This window comes from Hippocampus bargibanti, linkage group LG14 (assembly GCF_051943395.1).
Source record: "Hippocampus bargibanti isolate YZ-2025 linkage group LG14, ASM5194339v1, whole genome shotgun sequence".
NCBI classification, from domain to species: Eukaryota; Metazoa; Chordata; class Actinopteri; order Syngnathiformes; family Syngnathidae; genus Hippocampus; species Hippocampus bargibanti.
In genome coordinates, this window is record NC_142747.1 from 4,793,797 (window position 1) to 4,812,728 (window position 18,932).

General features: G+C 44.1%; 1 pseudogene; it reads left to right on the forward strand.

Annotated features, from left to right (window-relative positions):
* The window catches only part of LOC148888054 (uncharacterized), a 28,049-nt pseudogene extending 16,852 nt beyond the window's left edge, over nucleotides 1–11,197 (forward strand).
* The last annotated feature ends 7,735 nt before the right edge of the window (nucleotides 11,198–18,932 follow it).

Below are 18,932 nucleotides of genomic sequence, written 5' to 3' on the forward strand. Positions count from 1 at the left end.
TGTGGTCCCACTGATTGTTCCTACATTCCTGACTAACGACTGGCCTATTTTCCCCACCCCCACCGGTATCACCTCATCAGCATTATGAATGTTGCCTAACCTGTTTTGCTTAAGCAGGCTATTGTATGAACGATCCAAATTGAACCTAACCCCACCAGACCGGTTTAATGAAGGATTTAGTTGTTTTATGAGAATCGCTTCTTTTACCCCCTTTCAAACCATCTGATAGAGTGTTTAGTTAGATAATATTAGATAATGTTAGATTAGATTAGATTAGATTAGATTAGATTAGATTAGATTAGATTAGATTAGATTAGATTAGATTAGATTAGTAAAGCAAGAATAAAGAATGGTTCCCTGTGCAGTTAGTATGACGTGCATGCATGAAAACTTTTGGAAATGTATGAACTGATGTTTAAATGTACAACAGGAGGGAAAGATGGAGTGTTTTATGCACATTAGTAAACATAAATTAGTAAACATATTATGTTATTTCATGTTTAGCTTAGTACACACTATGATTATTGCACGTTTAATTTAGTTACATAGCATTATCAAGCTTATTAGTTCAATAGTCGTTGCAAAGAGGCAACGGCTTCAACTTCAGTCTAAGACCCTCCCAACACTGAGTTGTCCGTAGCTGATTGGACAACAGATCGCTGCTGTGGAAATTCAAAAACTTGTCAGAGCGGGAGCTCGCTCTCTTTGTTCCTATCTTTGTTCGTGTGCTCATGTCTTCACTCCTACCTAGATGAGAGTGTGCTTTTTCTGTCTCACTAGAATAAAGTAGTTTTTTGTTCACCATCTATCGTCGTTACTGATATTTTTATCACTGAACTTCTTTGAACACCAAACCAGAAAGAAGCAAGAATTTAAACCGAACATTAATTGGTGCCAAGAAACACGTGCCCAGTCAAACCAGCCTGAGCGTTTGCAGAGTGCCACCTGTGTGCCCGGTAAATAGGAGACGGGAAGAAATCTCCCGGTGGTCTGCCCGTTACAAACTTCGACGGGTGAGAGCAGAGGAAAGTCGTTCCTCCTCTGGACCTGCCTCTTGGCTGACGCAGAAAGAGCAAAGTTTTTTTTCTCTTCGCTGGAGCTGCTTGTGATTTCTCACAAGAAGAACAGAAAAGAATATCACTTCTTTTTTGTGGCTGTGAATCTCCCATCGTTCTGGCTGGAAGACTACACGGCAGTGTTCAAAAGTTCACTAGGTGAGTAACGCGCTTGCTAGCAGCCATTATTTGAATGTGTCGTGAGACTCCTCCTCGCCAGAGGTATCTTATTCATTTAACCCATATACCTACCGGTGTAACGCGGTTTTCTTTGGGCTGAAGTGGGCCCAATAAGAAGACGGGACCGGTGGTCCACGACAGGTGCACGCGGCAGATACTGGCGCTTTTATGGGCCAGATTTGTCTGGTTTATCCACACGCCGATTTGTAAATCGGAAGTTTTCCAGCGGAAAAAAATCGTTCACAAGGTGGTGATACCCTGCGATTCAGTTCTGTGTGAGGGCCGTTTTTGGATTGAGAAACCGAAAGTTTTTTTTAATTCTGATGCGGTCATTATATGTTATTTTAAAGAGCAGCTGCTAAGGTACTGGGTTATCTGAAAAATTAATGCATTTAAAATGGTTTGTTCTATGCTAGAATAGTGACACAGAAAGGTTCCTTTGTCTCACAAAGAAAAAAAAAGGTGGGGGGCAAAGTCATTTGAGCCGTTAGTGCGTGTCAATGTGTGTGTGTGCGTGTGTGCGTAAGTGCATTCCTTGTGTGTGCGTGAACGCACATCGTGACTGAGGATTGGCGCGAATCACGCCCTTTGTTCTTGGGTTCGAACCAACATCACGGGGTGTGCCTCTTTTCTGAGTGATAGTCACTGAAGGAATTTGTTTGTTGGAAAATTGAAAATGGGTGCTATTTTTTCTAAAAAGACTCCAATTCATCTGGATGTTGAATTTATGTCTAAAAAGTTCCCAGGAAGTGAACTTTATTGCAAGAAGTGGATGGAACGTGTTAAATTTTCTGGTGCTTTGCAAGTTCAACCTTTGAGCGAGATCATGTTTCGATTAAAATTACAGGAGGCATCCGCGGTTAACAAGTCTCTTAGGAAGATTCGGGCCGAGATCCTTGCTTGTGAGACTTGGATGACACAAGCAAAGATCAGAGAACAGGAACTTTAAGCGAAATGAATGAAAAAAGAGGAGAAAGCAATGGTCGCGATGTCTTCCAAAGTGAGCTCTGACGATGAAACTGTGGCTTCATCTGTTGCACATCCTCATGAAAAGTTCGTGGAAAATAAAAAGCAGCCATTGTTTCAATCCCCAGAACTCCCCCATGGAAGACAAGGGGGAGAGGCGGGGGGCTGCCCCGGGCAGGCGCCTCAGGCCCCCTCCTACCCCTCCTCCTCCTTCCACCCCTCCTCCTTCTACCCCTCCTCCGCCGCGCTGAAGAAAGGGGAGGAAGTCTGTTCAACCCCTGTGGGGCGGGTGGAACCCCCTGTGATGACTCCAAATGTCTGTTGGGCAGACCAGCAGAATGGAGCGCTCATGACCCCTACTGGAGGAATACGAGAATTACAACCTGATATTGCAAATCAGATTGTTGAGGGTGATTGTGTCTCTTCGCGTACAAGGAGCAAAGCAAATTGTTCTGGACAATTGTATCCGCTTGAAGAGTTGAATGAAATTAAAATGAATAATGAAAGCGATTGCGAAGCTTTTCCCCTTATCCAGGTAGCTAACCCTCATGCTTCAAGCATACAGGACCAAACAATCTTGGTCTATCGGCCGTGGTGTGACAGTGATGTCGCTGAAGCATGCAAAGGATTAGGTGATGTTGTTGAGAATGCAGAAAGTTGGACTGAGAATTTTGAGGAATTGTGTGCGTCTTACCAGTTGAATGGACAAGAAACGCTTAAGGTTCTCAGGAGATGTTTGGGACACCATTGGAATCGGGTGAAAGGTGACTTTACTGGGAAAACATCGACGGGAACAAACATGACGTATGAGGAGGTGACAGCTCAACGGAGATTGGTTTGTGAAAACATCCGAACATTATGGAAAAAATCACCAAACTTTGGCATGATTCAGAATTGTAGACAGTTACGTGGAGAAGACATTAACATTTTTCGAGGACGCTTGGAAAATGTTTTTCGGAACCACTGCTGTATTCCTGAATCTGCTGATGAGAATTCCATATATGTCAACCAATTCAAGCAAACATTTCTCCAGAATTTGACGCCGGAAATTGGAGATTTCATTCGCAAACATTATGTCCAACACCGGACTGGAAGGTTGGTTGATCTCACGGAGTGGGCAATACACGCCCAAGAAGTTGTGAGAAAAAAGTGGGGAAATGGTGCAAATTCGCCGATGGAACATGTGATGGCATCTAGCATGGGTAAAATAATGGAGAACGTGTTATACCAGGATCGGGTGAAGAGACGGATGCCGCCCCGTGATCGATGCTACAGTTGTGGCAATGTAGGGCATATTGCTCACCACTGCAAAAAGAAACATATACCGAAAAGGAAACATGGGAAATCTTACAGACCTCCACCATATAATACACGATATGGTGAAGGACAAAAAACAAAACATTCAGATTGACGCGCGGAACCCCATTTCAACACTGATGACAACAATCACAACAGTGGCAAATGGGGATCAATGAAACCAGTTGAAATCATGGATTTGACAAATGTTTTTGCCTTGACTTTGCCGGAAAACGAAAAACCTTATTATTGGCTAAAAATTGGGAAAAAGGATGTCAAATTTCTTTGCAATAGTGGTGCATGCAGATCAGTGTTAAGAGACACCATTCCATGTGTCACTCCGAGTCGACAACAAATTTCTGTGGTATCTGCAGATGGGAAAGTGACATTGTTACCTATTTCTAAACCACTAAAAATTTTAAATGAGGGACTAACTCCATACAAGGTCACTATGGTCTTGAGTGGAGATTGTCCTATAAATTTGTTGGGGAGAGACCTGTTACAACAATTACAAATAGCTTTAATACCAACAGAAGAAGGGTACAAACCCAGAAAAGTGAACTTTCTGGAGTCCTTCGTAGTTGACGCTATGGGAGACCCAGTAAAGGTTGATTCACTAGAATTATGACTAATGGCCACTTTAGGGGCGGAGGACTTTCCAGATGTCCCCGCCACCCTTTGGTCATCGGGAAAAACAGATGTGGGCTTACTTAAAACAGCAAAACCAGTTGAAGTACTGCCTAAAACGACTTATCGACCAAGACTTAAACAATATCCATTAAAACAGGATGCTATTATTGGCATCACTCCCGTAATACGGGATATGGTGAAAGCTGGTATTTTGATTGAAGACCCAACTTGTGAATGTAATACACCGATATTTCCTGTTAAAAAAGTGGAATCTGGAGTTTGGAGAATGGTGCATGATTTGCGACAGATAAATAAATCCATACAATCACGTGCTCCGTGTGTGCCAGACCCACACACATTATTGAACAGTTTAAAACCTCACAAAAAATGGTTTACAGTAATTGATTTGAGCAATGCCTTTTTCTCCATTCCGTTACACAAAAATTCACGTCATTGGTTCGGATTTACATTTAATGGGAAAAAATATACATATACAAGATTGCCACAAGGGTTTACAGATAGCCCTACAATTTTTTCACAGGAAATGTCTTCGTGTACTGCTGATTTTAAACATCCTGAGTCCTCTCAGATTATTTTGTACGTTGATGACATCTTAATTGCTTCACCGACTGAAGATGAGAACAAGACTGTATCAATAGCTTTGTTCCAATATTTAGCGAATACAGGTAACAAAGCTTCTTTGGATATGTTACAATTTTGCCAAAAAGAAGTTGTTTTTCTAGGACATCTTTTGTCAAGAAAGGGAAGAGAGTTGACAACTAAAAGAAAACAGACAATTTTGCAGATTCCTCGACCTAAGACGAAAAAACAGATGATGACATTTTTGGGACTGTGCAATTATTGCAGAACTTGGATTCCGCATTATACACAAGTTACTCAACCATTATTGACACTTATATACCAAGACGAGATGGCACTGAAAGACTCTATTCAGTGGACTGAAGAGGGCAGTAAAGCATTTACAGAATTTAAAAAAATGATAGCAAACACTAGCGTCTTAGCCTTGCCTGACTATGACAAACCTTTTGTTCAAACAGTTGACTGCAAAGACAAATACATGACTTCAGTCCTGTTACAAAAGCATGGACAAAAGCTGAGACCAGTTGCATTTTATTCTAAAAGACTGGATCCAGTGGCTGCAGCTCTTCCAGCATGTGTTAGAGCAGTGTGTGCCGCAGCGTTGGCAGTTCAGTCGTCAGCTGAACTAGTACTTTTTCATCCCACAACGCTGATGGTACCACACTCGGTTGACTTATTGATTACAGGCACGAAAATGACCTTCTTGTCACCAGCACGACATTTGTCTATCATGACAACTTTGCTGGAACAACCACACATAACTGTTGAGAGGTGCAATAGCATTAACCCAGCGAGACTTGTACCTCTACCTGTTGACGGAGAACCACATTCATGCGTTGACAGAATAAATGAGAACTGCAAACCACGACCAGACTTGAAAGACACACCTTTACCTGACAGCATCTACCTGTACGTTGACGGCTCTGCGTCGAGGTCAGATGCAGGGGCTAACAGGGTAGGCTATGCTGTTGTGACCGATGTTGAAATTATTGCTGATGGCTCATTACCAAACACGTATTCAGCACAAGCAGCAGAAATTGTTGCATTGACTGAAGCGTGTAAATGGGCGGAAGGGAAATCAGTGACCATTTTTACAGACAGTCAATATGCGTTTTCCACACTTCACTGCTTTGCAGCTCAGTGGAACCGCAGAGGAATGACTACGGAAAATCTGTCGAACATGCAGATTTATTGAGAGTCTTATTGAAAGCTATCCTCCTTCCAAAAAGTGTAGCTGTATGCAAATGTGCAGCGCACACGAGGGCTAAAGACAGAATTAGTTCAGGTAACGGTAGAGCAGATGGAGCCGCCAAGAAGGCTGCTCAGACTACTTTCAATCTAGTAAATCAAGAGACACGTGAATTAGTGCCCACACAAGTTTTGAAGGATATGCAAGCGTTATCTACAAAATCCGAAAAATATTTGTGGCTTGCCGATGGTGCTAAGCTCGTTGATGAGCTGTATAAAATAGACAACAAACCATGTTTACCGAGAAACATGTTCCCTATGGTGGCCTGATTGAGCCATGGTAGTTCACATGTATCAACAGCGGGCATGGTGTTTATAGCAGGGAAAGTATTCCATTTAAGCAGAGGTTTCAACTCGTATGCAAAAAACTTTTGTCGGAGTTGTTTGTTTTGCTGTAAACACAATCCACAAGGTAACATGCGACCAAAAAGAGGAACATTTCCACAGGGGTCACACCCCTTTGAAGTGCTCCACATGGATTTCATTGAACTAAGCACAAGTAATTCTTATAAATACTGTTTGGTGTTAATTGATTCATTCACCAAATGGGTGGAAATTGTGCCTTCAAAGAAATCTGATGCATTATCCGTTGCAAAAGCATTATGCAAACATATTATTCCAGAACATGGCATACCAAGAATAATTTGGAGTGATAATGGGCTACATTTTGTTAATGACGTAATAACCAAAATTTCTGAACATTTAGGTATTAAATTAAAGAACCACTGTGCATATCATCCACAGAGTGCAGGATTAGTTGAAAGAATGAATGGTACGATAAAAAATCGACTTAGAAAAACTATGGAGGCGAAAGGGCAAACCATGGCCTGAATGTCTGTTTTTGGTTAAATTATACATGAGAATAACACCCACTAATAACGGCTTAACGCCTTTTGAGATCTTGCATGGCAGACCTTTCATCCTCCCATTATGGAAAGGTGTGCCCTGGCAAGAAAATGAATCAGATCCAGGTATTTTGTTGGCAAAATGGTTGTGTGAAATGTTTACAACAAAAGAGGTCCAGTCAGCATGTGTACTGCCGCAGTCTGTTCTGGTCCCTACACAGGAACAGAGACTGCTGCGCCCCGGAGACCAGGTGCTGATCAAGGCGATCAAGAGGAAATCCTGGTCTGCACCAAAGTGGGAGGGGCCATTTACCGTTCTGATAACAACGCCAACTGCCATCAAGATCGCCGAGAGATCTACCTGGGTGCATCAAAGCCATTGCAAAATCGTTCACCAACCAGATCCGGAGCAGGCGGAAGAGAGACGGAGCCAAACTACTCAATAGCCATGGGTTTGGTCCACATCATCTTGCTGTATGAATTAGTGGAGGCAATCCAGATGACGCACGTAAAGCCTCCCATTCCATCAGCCTGCCAAACTCCACCCTTACAACCAACGACGACAGAAAAGTGCCCTAGCATGGCACATCCTGTCGCCTGCTTGCCACTACAAGATGCAGGAATCATCTCATTTCCCCTTAACATCCTCGTGAACGAAGCACGACAAAATGGAAGTGATTATCCTCATGGTTCTTGGTACGCTTGTATCAAGTCAGGGAAGGCTTGGACCACTGGTTGGGACTCCGTTGTGGTCCATTCTGAGCCAAAAACAAAATGGGTTCAAAATAGCTGTGCCCAAGAAGCAAAATGAATTGTCAGAAAGATAACTCGAGGGAACTGGTTAGGAACTGGAACTGGCACAATGACAGATATCCAACTCGTTATCGTAACCCACAAGGTTGCAGGATGCATGAACTTGAGACTCTGTCCTGATTTTCGTGAACATCACATTGGTTTTCCAATGTCGTAACGTCGCCTTTCCAGCGCAAACCACATATCAAACTGACAGCCTGGATGGAAACACCTGACAAAAAAAGCCCAAAATTCAGGTGTCATGGACGCATTATATCAACCGTTTGCAGGAGAAAAACATGACTGGAATCCGTTGTTATCAAACACCTGGTACCGCTATGCTACACTAATTGCTAAACAAAATAGGAAAAGTAATTGCTTTGTTTGTTCGTATATGCCACATTCCGTGACGCAACAACGGGTGCATTCAAAGGTATTTGGAGATAAAATGGCTCGAGCTGCATATATGTTAATATATTCGCATAAACCTGATCAACATTTTCCAGTTCTTCGCAATGCTTCGAGAGGAGAGATTGTTCCAAGTTTAGATACCATTTTGGAAACTGAAAATCAGGTTATGACCGAGAGCGGATTGCGATTACCAGTATGCGTTGCAATATACGGTACATGTCAAAACTTAGGTTTTATAGATGTTTATAACTTAGGTTTTATAGATGTTTATATGTGCTACCGTTAAACACCAATGTCACCATCTTACCCGTATCTTCACATCTTTGGTGGTTATGTGGTTGGAAAGTATATTCTTTTATTCCTCCGAGAGCTTACGGTTTGTGCGCACCTGTTACTGTAACTGACAATACTTTCATCGTTACCAGTCGTCCAGCGCACCATCATGTGAAAAGAAGAGTGACGTTTAAGCCCCATGATTCGATCTGGGGAACTGATGTTCCAGAACAATTCAAACACCATAGCACGGGTAGTAAGGTAATGTTAGCTCTTTTTCCACAAATTGTAGTGGCTAAAAACATGCTACGAATTGAAACAATAGACTACAGGTTTCAAGTGTTTGTAAATGCCAGTTTGGAAGTAGATGAAATGCAAAACACTGAAATTTCAGCAATTAGACAAATGGTGCTGCAAAATAGAATGGTTTTGGACCTTTTGACAGCCCCACAAGGGGGCGTCTGTGCTATGGTGGGTGACACATGTTGTACGTACATACCCGAAGAAGCGAATTGCATAAACATGACTGATGCTTTGTCTGTTGTCAGGGATCTCAGAGATGCCATGGCCAAAGATCACCGGCCTGATCAACGGTGGATCTTTGACAGGCTCTTTGGGGGCCCTTGGTATCGGACTTTGCCCAGAGTGTTTATCCCTTTCGCAATTGTGATTATACTTATTTTCTTAGTCATTGGTTGTATTATTCCATGCTTAAGAGCAACACTAATGAATATGATAACTAATTCTCAGGTGAATTACGCAAAGGTTTTGTATCAACAAATGCGTGAAGGGGACCCTGTGTTGTAGCCAGGAATAGTACACCATGGCCAGAGTGTGGTTGCTCCAACAAACAAAAGCAAAAAAAAAAGAAACGGAGAGCCGAGAAGGAGTTTTCCTCATTAAAATTTAAAAACCCTCATAAATGGAGAGGTTACATATCACAGCAGCAAAGTTGTGATAGAGGTTTTTCGCCTTCTCCATGGTGTTAGTTAGATTAGTTAGATAATATTAGATAATGTTAGGTTAGATTAGATTAGATTAGATTAGATTAGATTAGATTAGATTAGATTAGATTAGATTAGATTAGTAAAGCAAGAATAAAGAATGGTTCCCTGTGCAGTTAGTATGACGTGCATGCATGAAAACTTTTGGAAATGTATGAACTGATGTTTAAATGTACAACAGGAGGGAATGATGGAGTGTTTTATGCACATTAGTAAACATAAATTAGTAAACATATGTTATTTCATGTTTAGCTTAGTACACACTATGATTATTGCACGTTTAATTTAGTTACATATCATTATCAAGCTTATTAGTTCAATAGTCGTTGCAAAGAGGCAACGGCTTCAACTTCAGTCTAAGATCCTCCCAACACTGATTTGTCCGTAGCTGATTGGACAACAGATTGCTGCTGTGGACATTCAAAAACTTGTCAGAGCGGGAGCTCGCTCTCTTTGTTCCTATCTTTGTTCGTGTGCTCATGTCTTCGCTCCTACCTAGACGAGAGTGTGCTTTTTCTGTCTCACTAGAATAAAGTAGTTTTTTGTTCACCATCTATCGTCGTTACTGATATTTTTATCACTGAACTTCTATGAACACCGAACCAGAAAGAAGCAAGAATTTAAACCGAACACCATCTATGTTCTTTCGCTAAGATTTTAACCTCATTGTCGTCAAATGAGTGGTTGCTAGCTTTTAGGTGCAAATGTACTGCCGATTGAGGCCCACTTGTATTATCCTTGCGATGTTGATAAAGTCTTTTTTTGAGAATTTGTTGAGTCTCCCCAATGTACTGCTAATTTACAATTTTCATTCTTACAATGTATTGAGTAAACTACATTTCTTTGTTTTTCATTTGGTAGCCTATCTTTTGGATGCACTATTTTTTGCCTTAACGTGTTTATCGGTTTGAAATAAGTAGGAATTTTGTGTTGCCAAAGGACTCTGTAATTTTTCAGAAACTCCTGCAATGTAAGGTACTGCTAGTAGAACAATAGAAGAACATCTCTCGTCGAAGCGGGAAGCCAAGAGCACAAAACCCGCCCCTTCAAGCTAGTTTAACTCACACAGCAGCGATCTGTTGTCCAATCAGCTACGGACAAGTGTTGGGAGAACATTAGACTGAAATTTGATACTTGTTACACTCTACATACGCAACTAGTTAACTAATAAGCTACATACATCCATATAGACTAAACTAAACATGAAATAACATAAGATGTACTAAACTAAACATGAAATAACATGATGTTTACGGATGTGTATCAAAACACTATCACCAACCTTCAACGTCTCCTTGCCGAAAAACTCGACAAGATCCCAGAGGACCCGGTCGACTGGCAAGTTCTGCGTCAGGCTATTTACAGCACAGCCTCAGAAGTGCTTGGACAGTCAAGGAGAAGACACCAGTATTGGTTTGATTCAAACTCTGATGAAATACAGTCCATTCTAAAAGCAAAACATGAGGCCCACAAAGCTCTCCTGTTCTGTCCCACATCTCACACCAGGAAAGCAATCTTTACCGAAGCAAGGGCAGCAACCCAGCGGGCACTCCGTGTCATGGAGGACACCTGGTGGTTGCAAAAGGCACATGAGATCCAATATCTGGCCGACTGTGACAACACCCAGGGTTTCTTCAATCCCATCCAAGAACTGTATGGCCCTAGAAAGCGAACACTTGCTCCAGTGCAATCTGATGATGGCTCTGTGCTCCTTAAGGACCGCCATGAGATCCTTGCTCGCTGTGCAAACCATTTTGAGACTCTTCTCAACACCACCAACCCCGTCAACTCAAAAATTCTGGACAATCTTCCAGACCTGCCGCCAATCACAAGACTTGACACCCCACCATCTTTCTCGGAGACCAGGAAAGCCATCATGAGCCTTAAGAACAACTAAAGTGCTAGACCTGATTGCATCCCTGCGGAAGTTTACAAACACGGAGGTTATCTCCTCACGCGCCGTCTGCACCTCCTTATACATAACATCTGGGAACATGGGAAACTCCCACAGGACTGGAAGGACGCTAACAGTCTACTAAAAGAAAGGGGACAAAACAGCCTGTGGGAATAGCCGAGGAATCTCTCTCCTTTCCACCGCAGGGAAATTTTTAGCCAAAATCATGCTTAGTAGGCTGGTCATGCATCTCTCAGAGTCTGTGCTTCCAGAAACGCAGTATGGTTTCCGGAAGACAAGATCCACCACAGATATGATTTTTGTATTAAGGCATCTTATGGAGATGAGCAGAGAACATCGCCTGGACCTCTACATAGCCTTCATAGATCTCAACGAAGCATTTGACACAGTCAATCGTGAGTTTCTATGGAAACACCTCTGCAAACTTGGGGTACCACCCAAGTTTCTTTGCATCATCCAGCAGCTGCATGACGGGATGCAAGCCAGAGTACTCTTCGGAGAGCTCCAGTCAGGGCTACTCGGGGTGAACGCTGGGGTGAAGCAGGGCTGTGTCTTGGCTCCAGTGCTCTTTAATATCCTCCTCTCTGCCGTCACGTGCCTATTTCACAAAGGCATCGGACATGAAGATGGCATCCGGGTGGAGTACTGCCTCGATGGAAACCTCTTCAACATCAGACAGCTCCAGGCCCACACAAAGACAAATATCTGCCACATCTGTTAACTTCAGTATGCTGATGACTTTGCTGTACTAGCTCACAGCTCAGAATCTATGCAGCATGCTCTCAACACCATTTCTAGCTTGTACCAGTCTTTTGGTCCCCAGATCAACATAAAAAAAACAGAGCTCGTGTTCCAACCTGTGTCTCCAACTCCCACACTACCCAGCCTTCACATCAATGGCATTTCACTAAATACAGTGGATCATTTTACCTATCTTGGCTCCACTTTATCTTCCAATTGCTCCCTTGACATTGAAGTACACAAACGGATAAATAAAGCCCCGTCATCGTTTGGTCGTTTACGCAGCAGAGTCTTTACGAACCGAAACCTGAGAATTGGAACCAAGATTGCCGTATACAACGCAGTACGTATGTCTGTCCACTCTCCTCTATGGGGCAGAAACATGGACCACATACCGCCGGCACATTAATACCCTTGAGGCCTTCCACATCCGGAGCCTGCAGAAGATCCTTGGCCTGTCCTGGGAAGATCGAGTTCCCCACTGAGACATCCTTCAGCGCACAAATTCCATCTGCATGGAAGTGGCAGTTGCAAAGAAACACCTTCGGTGGATTGGACACACCATCCGTATGCCCGATCACCGCCTGCCCCGCCAAGTCCTCTGTGGAAAGCTGAAAGTGCTTAAGAATGCTCTGCAGGGCAGCAAAAGCGACACCTCAAGAACTACACCAGGGACCTCCTCAAACGAGCCAACATCAACGTCACGCAGCTCGAAACTTTGGCCTCAAACCGACAAACCTGGCAGACCACTTGTGCCAGGATAGTCTTTAAAATACATCAAATCCACATAGACAGATAATTAGAGAGACACGTTCAACGGCACCAGCTGGCGGCTGGTACCCCCCTGGCATCCGGCTTCCCATGTTCCATCTACGGACGTGTCTGCGGATCAAGGATTGGGCTCTATGCCCATGAGAAGTGGCACCAGCGACATCATCGCTAACCCCCCCCCCCCCCCCCCCCCCCCCTCCCACCCCAACATCCCCTCCCTGGGAGCAAGCGTCATCATTACCTATGATGGACAGCTAGGTCATGTGTATATATATGTATACATGCTTTTATCTTGTCTGATAGGAATGTAAGTGATTTTAAAAATGGTTCTTAAATAAATAAATAAATAAGGGCAGCCCGGTAGACGAGTGGTTTAAACGCCGGCTTCACAGTGCAGAGGTCATAAGTTAAAGACCCCGTCCGGCCTCCCTGTATGGAGTTTGCATGTTCTCCCCGGGCCCGTGTGGGTTTTCTCCAGGTCCTCCAGTTTCCTCTCACATTCCAATGAGGATAAAGCGGTCTGGAGGATGTATAGATGGATGGATGGAACGGATGAACGGATGGATGCATTGATGGTTGGATGGAGGAATGGATGGATGGATGGGTGGCTGGATGGGTGGATGGATGAATCGATAGAGAGACAGAGAGAGAGAGAGAGAGAGAGAGAGAGAGAGAGAGAGAGAGAGAGAGAGAGAGAGAGAGAGAGAGAGATAGATAGATAGATAGATAGATAGATAGATAGATAGATAGATAGATAGATAGATAGATAGATAGATAGATAGATAGATAGATAGATAGATAGATAGACAGACAGACAGACAGACAGACAGACAGACAGACAGACAGACAGACAGACAGACAGACAGATAGATAGATAGATAGATAGATAGATAGATAGATAGATAGATAGATAGATAGATAGATAGATAGATAGATAGATAGATAGATAGATAGATAGATCAACAAAACAACTAACTAAATAATTAAAAAGCCCTTTTGAAACAGTCCCGTTTTAAATCTGTGGATGGTGAAACATCCCTGATCATATAATCTTTCAGGTCAAGGATCATTTCATTTTGTTAGTTTTGCAAAACGGGGAAAAAAGCAAAAGCAAAAAAAACAAAAAGCAGCACACGGGACCATAGTGCTCTTCAGGACAAGGATATGGACTTTTCGGACCGATGTGGAATGAGCCCCCACTATATGTAGGACCTCACATCAACATGTCATCGCTCAGCATTGGTCATATGCGCACAGGCGCTTTGGTTTGCTCAAACACTATAATCTCCCACTGCCCCCTTTCATTTGACGGATACCAAGGCCGCAGCTAAAACTAGCACGAAAGTCTTGCATCGCAACTGACACACGCTCAATGATTTTAATCATACGCGAGCTCAATTAATTCGTAGCCTTGTGAATAACCACATCCTCTTTTTTCCCCAACCTTTGATGGCGGGTTGCGAGTTGGAGGAGCGGTTGTGTGACTCATGCGTTCAGATGCCTCCAGCCAGATCCCTCACGGTAACTAACGGCCCGGGTGAAAGCCCGGATAAAGTTTTTCTGTGATCAAAGTGCGGCGGGAGGAGGAAAAGGGAGGATGCGAAAGACGGCATAGGAGTGGAGGGCAGGCCGGCCTCCTTGAGAGAGACCAGAAAGAACGTGGAAGTATAGACAAAGATTGGAAGCGTGATCCAACAGCAGCTTTGTAGCCTTTGAGTCTGAATCTTGGCAATAGATTACAGAAAAAGAACTTTTTCTTCTTTTTCTTCAAATCATGGGTGGAAAAATGAATTTCGAATTTTGAAAAAGGCCGTCTTACAACTGCCAGCTCACAAAATATGTGCTTGATTGAGCTATTTTTTTCAGGTAATAATAATAATAATAATAATAATAATAATATGAACACTTCTACTACTACTCCTCCTACTACCACCACTATTACTACTACTACTACTACTACTACTACAACTACTACTACTACTACTACTACTACTACTACTATTTCTACTAATGAAAAAAGAAAATCCAAACACATTCGGGAATAGTGCTCTTCGTCATATTTTCAATTCCCGATTAAATTCATGAATGGCAGTTAATTAATTAATATACAACATTGAACAGTTTGGGTGTCACTGTTCCAGGGCAGGAACGCCTTACTGCAATGGAAAGAACATCGGACAAATGGATTGGCTATCTAAAAACATAATTTGAAACAAATCCTTTTCAGATGGGGCTAAAACTCACATTTGGAATTATTCTTAAAGAGAGCAATTGTCTCACTTGAGTTGATCAACACAATCAGTTGAAGGCATCATCACATCCCATAACTTCCTGCGAGACCTCCCTCGACTCCTCCGGCAGAATCGGAGGAGGCCAACAAAAACAGAAGGGCCCCGGCTTTGATTCATCTAGCAAGACCATCTCATTCATAAGAAGGAGGAAAGCGAAGGAGAGGGGAAAGGGGTCACAGCAAGGCCGCGCCACCGAACGATGCTTCTGAAATCCTAGAGACGTTGTTTTCATGGTCGCGCAGAAAGAGGGAAGGAATAACAGAGTGCCGTTTTTGGTGGTTCTCTCGTCGCCGCAGGGAGGCTGCCGGGAAATGAAGCCCCTCTGCACAGTATCTCCTCTCTGGAATTGACATCACCTTTTTGCATGGGTTGACCTCACTCCGGACGAGCCCGCCATACTTTCCGGACCCATAGAAGTATGAGTATTCACTCTAAGTATACTCACATACTGATTTTGGAAAAAAAGATGACATTTTTGTCGCTCAAAGTGTTTTTCATTATTTCCAGTGGTCCATTGAGGAAAAGGTTTCTTCAGCCGTCATCTGTACTTCTTTGAAGGTGTCGGATGTTTTGCTCCTCATCCGAAGAGCTTTGTCAGTGAACTAAAGTTGTGCAGGTACTGTCGTCAAATGAGCGGATGCTTGCGACGGTGAGATTAAAATCTTAGCTAAATAAAATAGATAGTTTGAAAGAATGGTAAAAGAAGCAACCTTTGTAAAACAGCAAAACCCTTCACTACATCGCCACGGTGGTTTAAAGTTTAATTTAGACTGTGCTTGCCCCAGACTAGGTTTAGTCATGCTAATGAGGTAAAGGAGAGCTGGGGATATGACATTTGAGGTAATCAGATTGGCTAATGAGGTGAAATCAGAGCCAGGCATAGAACAATAGAAGTAATCAGATTGGCTTCAGGGAGTGGTCCACTGCTCCCCCAACCCTAGAGCAGGGACCTATCAAAGCAAGGGTCCGGCATAGGGACCCATCAGAGCATAGGTCTGGCATGGCCACCTCTGTCCATAAGGGATATAGGGCCAGGGTTACCAGCTTTTGCCGAAACTTTGGATTGAATTTGCCTTTATTAGTCTCGCAGTGGAAAAAAATTACATTTCACAGCAGCAAGGTGATAAAAGCAATGAAAGTAGAAAAACAAAATACAAGAGCTGCTGGAAAGGCAGCCCCTCACAAAGACACAGAGAGTCATTCATTCTTAAGCACTTTCTGGTGGTGGTTCTAGATGAAAGAGGAGAGGTTCAAAGCGTCTTTCCACCAGTGGTTCAGGGACATCATGGTGGAACATGCACGTCGACTACAAGCTAAATGTTGAAAGCAAACACAGCTGTAGCATCCGTTGATGAAAAGAGATTGTCTCACATCTCCTGTTCCACATAAATCCGCTTCAATTCCAAGCCGCAACAGTTACACATACACATCGGCGCTCTGCGCTTTGACGCTCCTTTCTTCTTATCGCGAGCTCCTCAAGCCATGCATCCATCCAGCCGCAGACCGTCAAACAGCACCGACCTTTCCACTGAACAAAGCGGGGCTTTGAAGATGCTGCCCATGACAGCAGCAAAAAAAGCACAATGGCCCCAGAGCTGTCCAGCCATGACAGTCAAATGGCACCGACATTCCCCCCATTCAAAAACAGTACTGGCATATTCATGCTGCCGAAAAGGCGCAACCGCTCAGCACAGTCTCCTCCTTGATGAATGTCATGGTCAAAAAAGCTGAAAAACAATCGATATCCATTGCTCACAACGCACAACAACACAAAATGACAAAAGAAAACACAAAACAAGACAAAAACAATAAAAAAAGCAAGGCTTATTAGAGCACTTACTGACGGCTGCCTACTCGGGCGCCATCTTGGACTCCTTTAGGTCACTGATGAAACTCTTTTGATGAAGAGCAAAACGCCTGACACCTTCAAAGAGGAGTCAGGCGGAGGACATTGAGTCCAATTGAACAGTGCTTTGTGCCTACTTTGCTGAAACAGACACCTTTCTGTTCTGTAAGACTCCGGGGGCAGTTGATGAACACCAGCTGGGAACGCAGCTTTGGTGTGTGAGGAGTTTGTCGAAGTCATGATGACGACAGAAGAATCCTTTTCCTCGATTATTTCCAGTTATATTTCCATGTATGATTGGAATAAAAAAAAATTGCTTTAAAGTGCATGAAGCTTCCCCAAGAACCTTCTAAGGACCACTTAAAGGACAACCGACGTCTCCGGACAAGTTGTGTCCATAATTTGTAAAATGGCTTAAAATGATTTCTACTGAGTGTATTTTACAAAGATTCCACCGCATATAGCTATATTTTACGTTTTAAGACTTGTGCTGAATATTCCGGAAGTCTTGTTTTTGAGTTGGGGACGAGTCTGTACGTTACGTCACTGAAGGAACGCTCCTGACCAAAAAACTACACATTGTAGCAGTCCTTCCATCACATCAATGCATTTGGCTGCACTTGGCTGGTCTGAAAACTTCGTGTAGCACCAAAGAAGAGGCAGAAGAGGGCGACAAAGCTCCATGTAAGGAATTAATCAACCTGTGGAAACGAGCTGATTAATTCCTTACAAGAGCTTCTCCTCTTTCAACTAGAACTGCTTCATGTCATCACAAAGAGGGTACAGCAAGTCCTGAAGAATGAATGACTCTGTGTCTTTGTGTTGTCATATTTGTTATTTTTCCAATTTTTTTTTCCCAAGATGGCGGCGCGTGAACACGCAGCGGCTCCCCTCTCCCGGCAAATTGGCGTTTTCATGTTTATGTTTGTTACAGTAATTATAAGTGCCTTGCATGCTGGGTCCGAGTGTCATGATCTGGTTGGCGACCAACGGGGGGCGCTGTCGGCCCCGCCTGCACCTGCACAGGTGCTGGTCGTCCAGATCAGATTGGCGACCAGCGGGTAGCGACGTCAGCCCTGCCGGCAGCCTCGCAGGTGCTGGTCATTATAATCAATGACACTTAAAAGGACACCGGGCACGATCATCCGGTGCCGATTCATTGTTTGTTTGCTGCTTGTTTGCTGCATGCATTGTGTACGTGTTTGTTTAACCTTGGCGGACTTTTACACTTGGTTTTCTTTTGCTACTTTGTATTTTTTCCATTCAGATCATTTTGATGTTTTACATTTTGTTACTGCTGACCTTTATTTTAATACAATTTGTCAAACAACTTCCTGCTCCCTCCTGCCTGCTTTTTGGGATCCGAACCCGTCATCACCACCTCGCAAAACCGTGACAGAATGAATCGGCCAACCATCGGATCCCGCAGGTACATCGGACCCGTCTCATTTCCACCCTGTGCCAGGCAATGCTACGTCCACGTTAGCGCAAGCCTCGTCGAGTTTGAATTGCGTCACTCGACGAGCCGCAACGTCCACGTAAACGTCCGGCCGAGACCTCCTTCCAGGTGGCCGTCCAGGGTGACACTGGGTGACTGGCATTGCACGCCCACGTCCAGCCACGCTGTCGTCGTGCATGACGAATTGAGTCTCATCCGCGACGAGCCGTGCAACGTCCGCGTCAACGTCAGTCCGAGACCCCACTCACCGCTGGATCCCGGAGCGGCTCTGGACTGGTCTCGTTCCCCCGGAGCCGGGCAGTTTACGCCCACGTCGGCGTCCGGCCGAGACCTGGTCCCATACGGCCGTACGGGGTGCCATTTTGCGCCTGGCAGTTCGACGTCCACGCAGAGCCATGCGCCGTCGCGTGAACGTGCGAGAGGGATCGCACTCACGCCCACGACGATCCGTGCCGCGTCTTCGTCCACCCCAGGCCGAGTCCCGTTCCCATCAGGCCGCCGCCCGTCGTGTGCTGGAGAGGCAGCGGTTGCCCTCTCCACCGACCGTTCCCTGGCGAGTGGACCTTTTGGGAGACTGTTGGGACTTCTGGAAGCAGCCCCTTGAAGGGG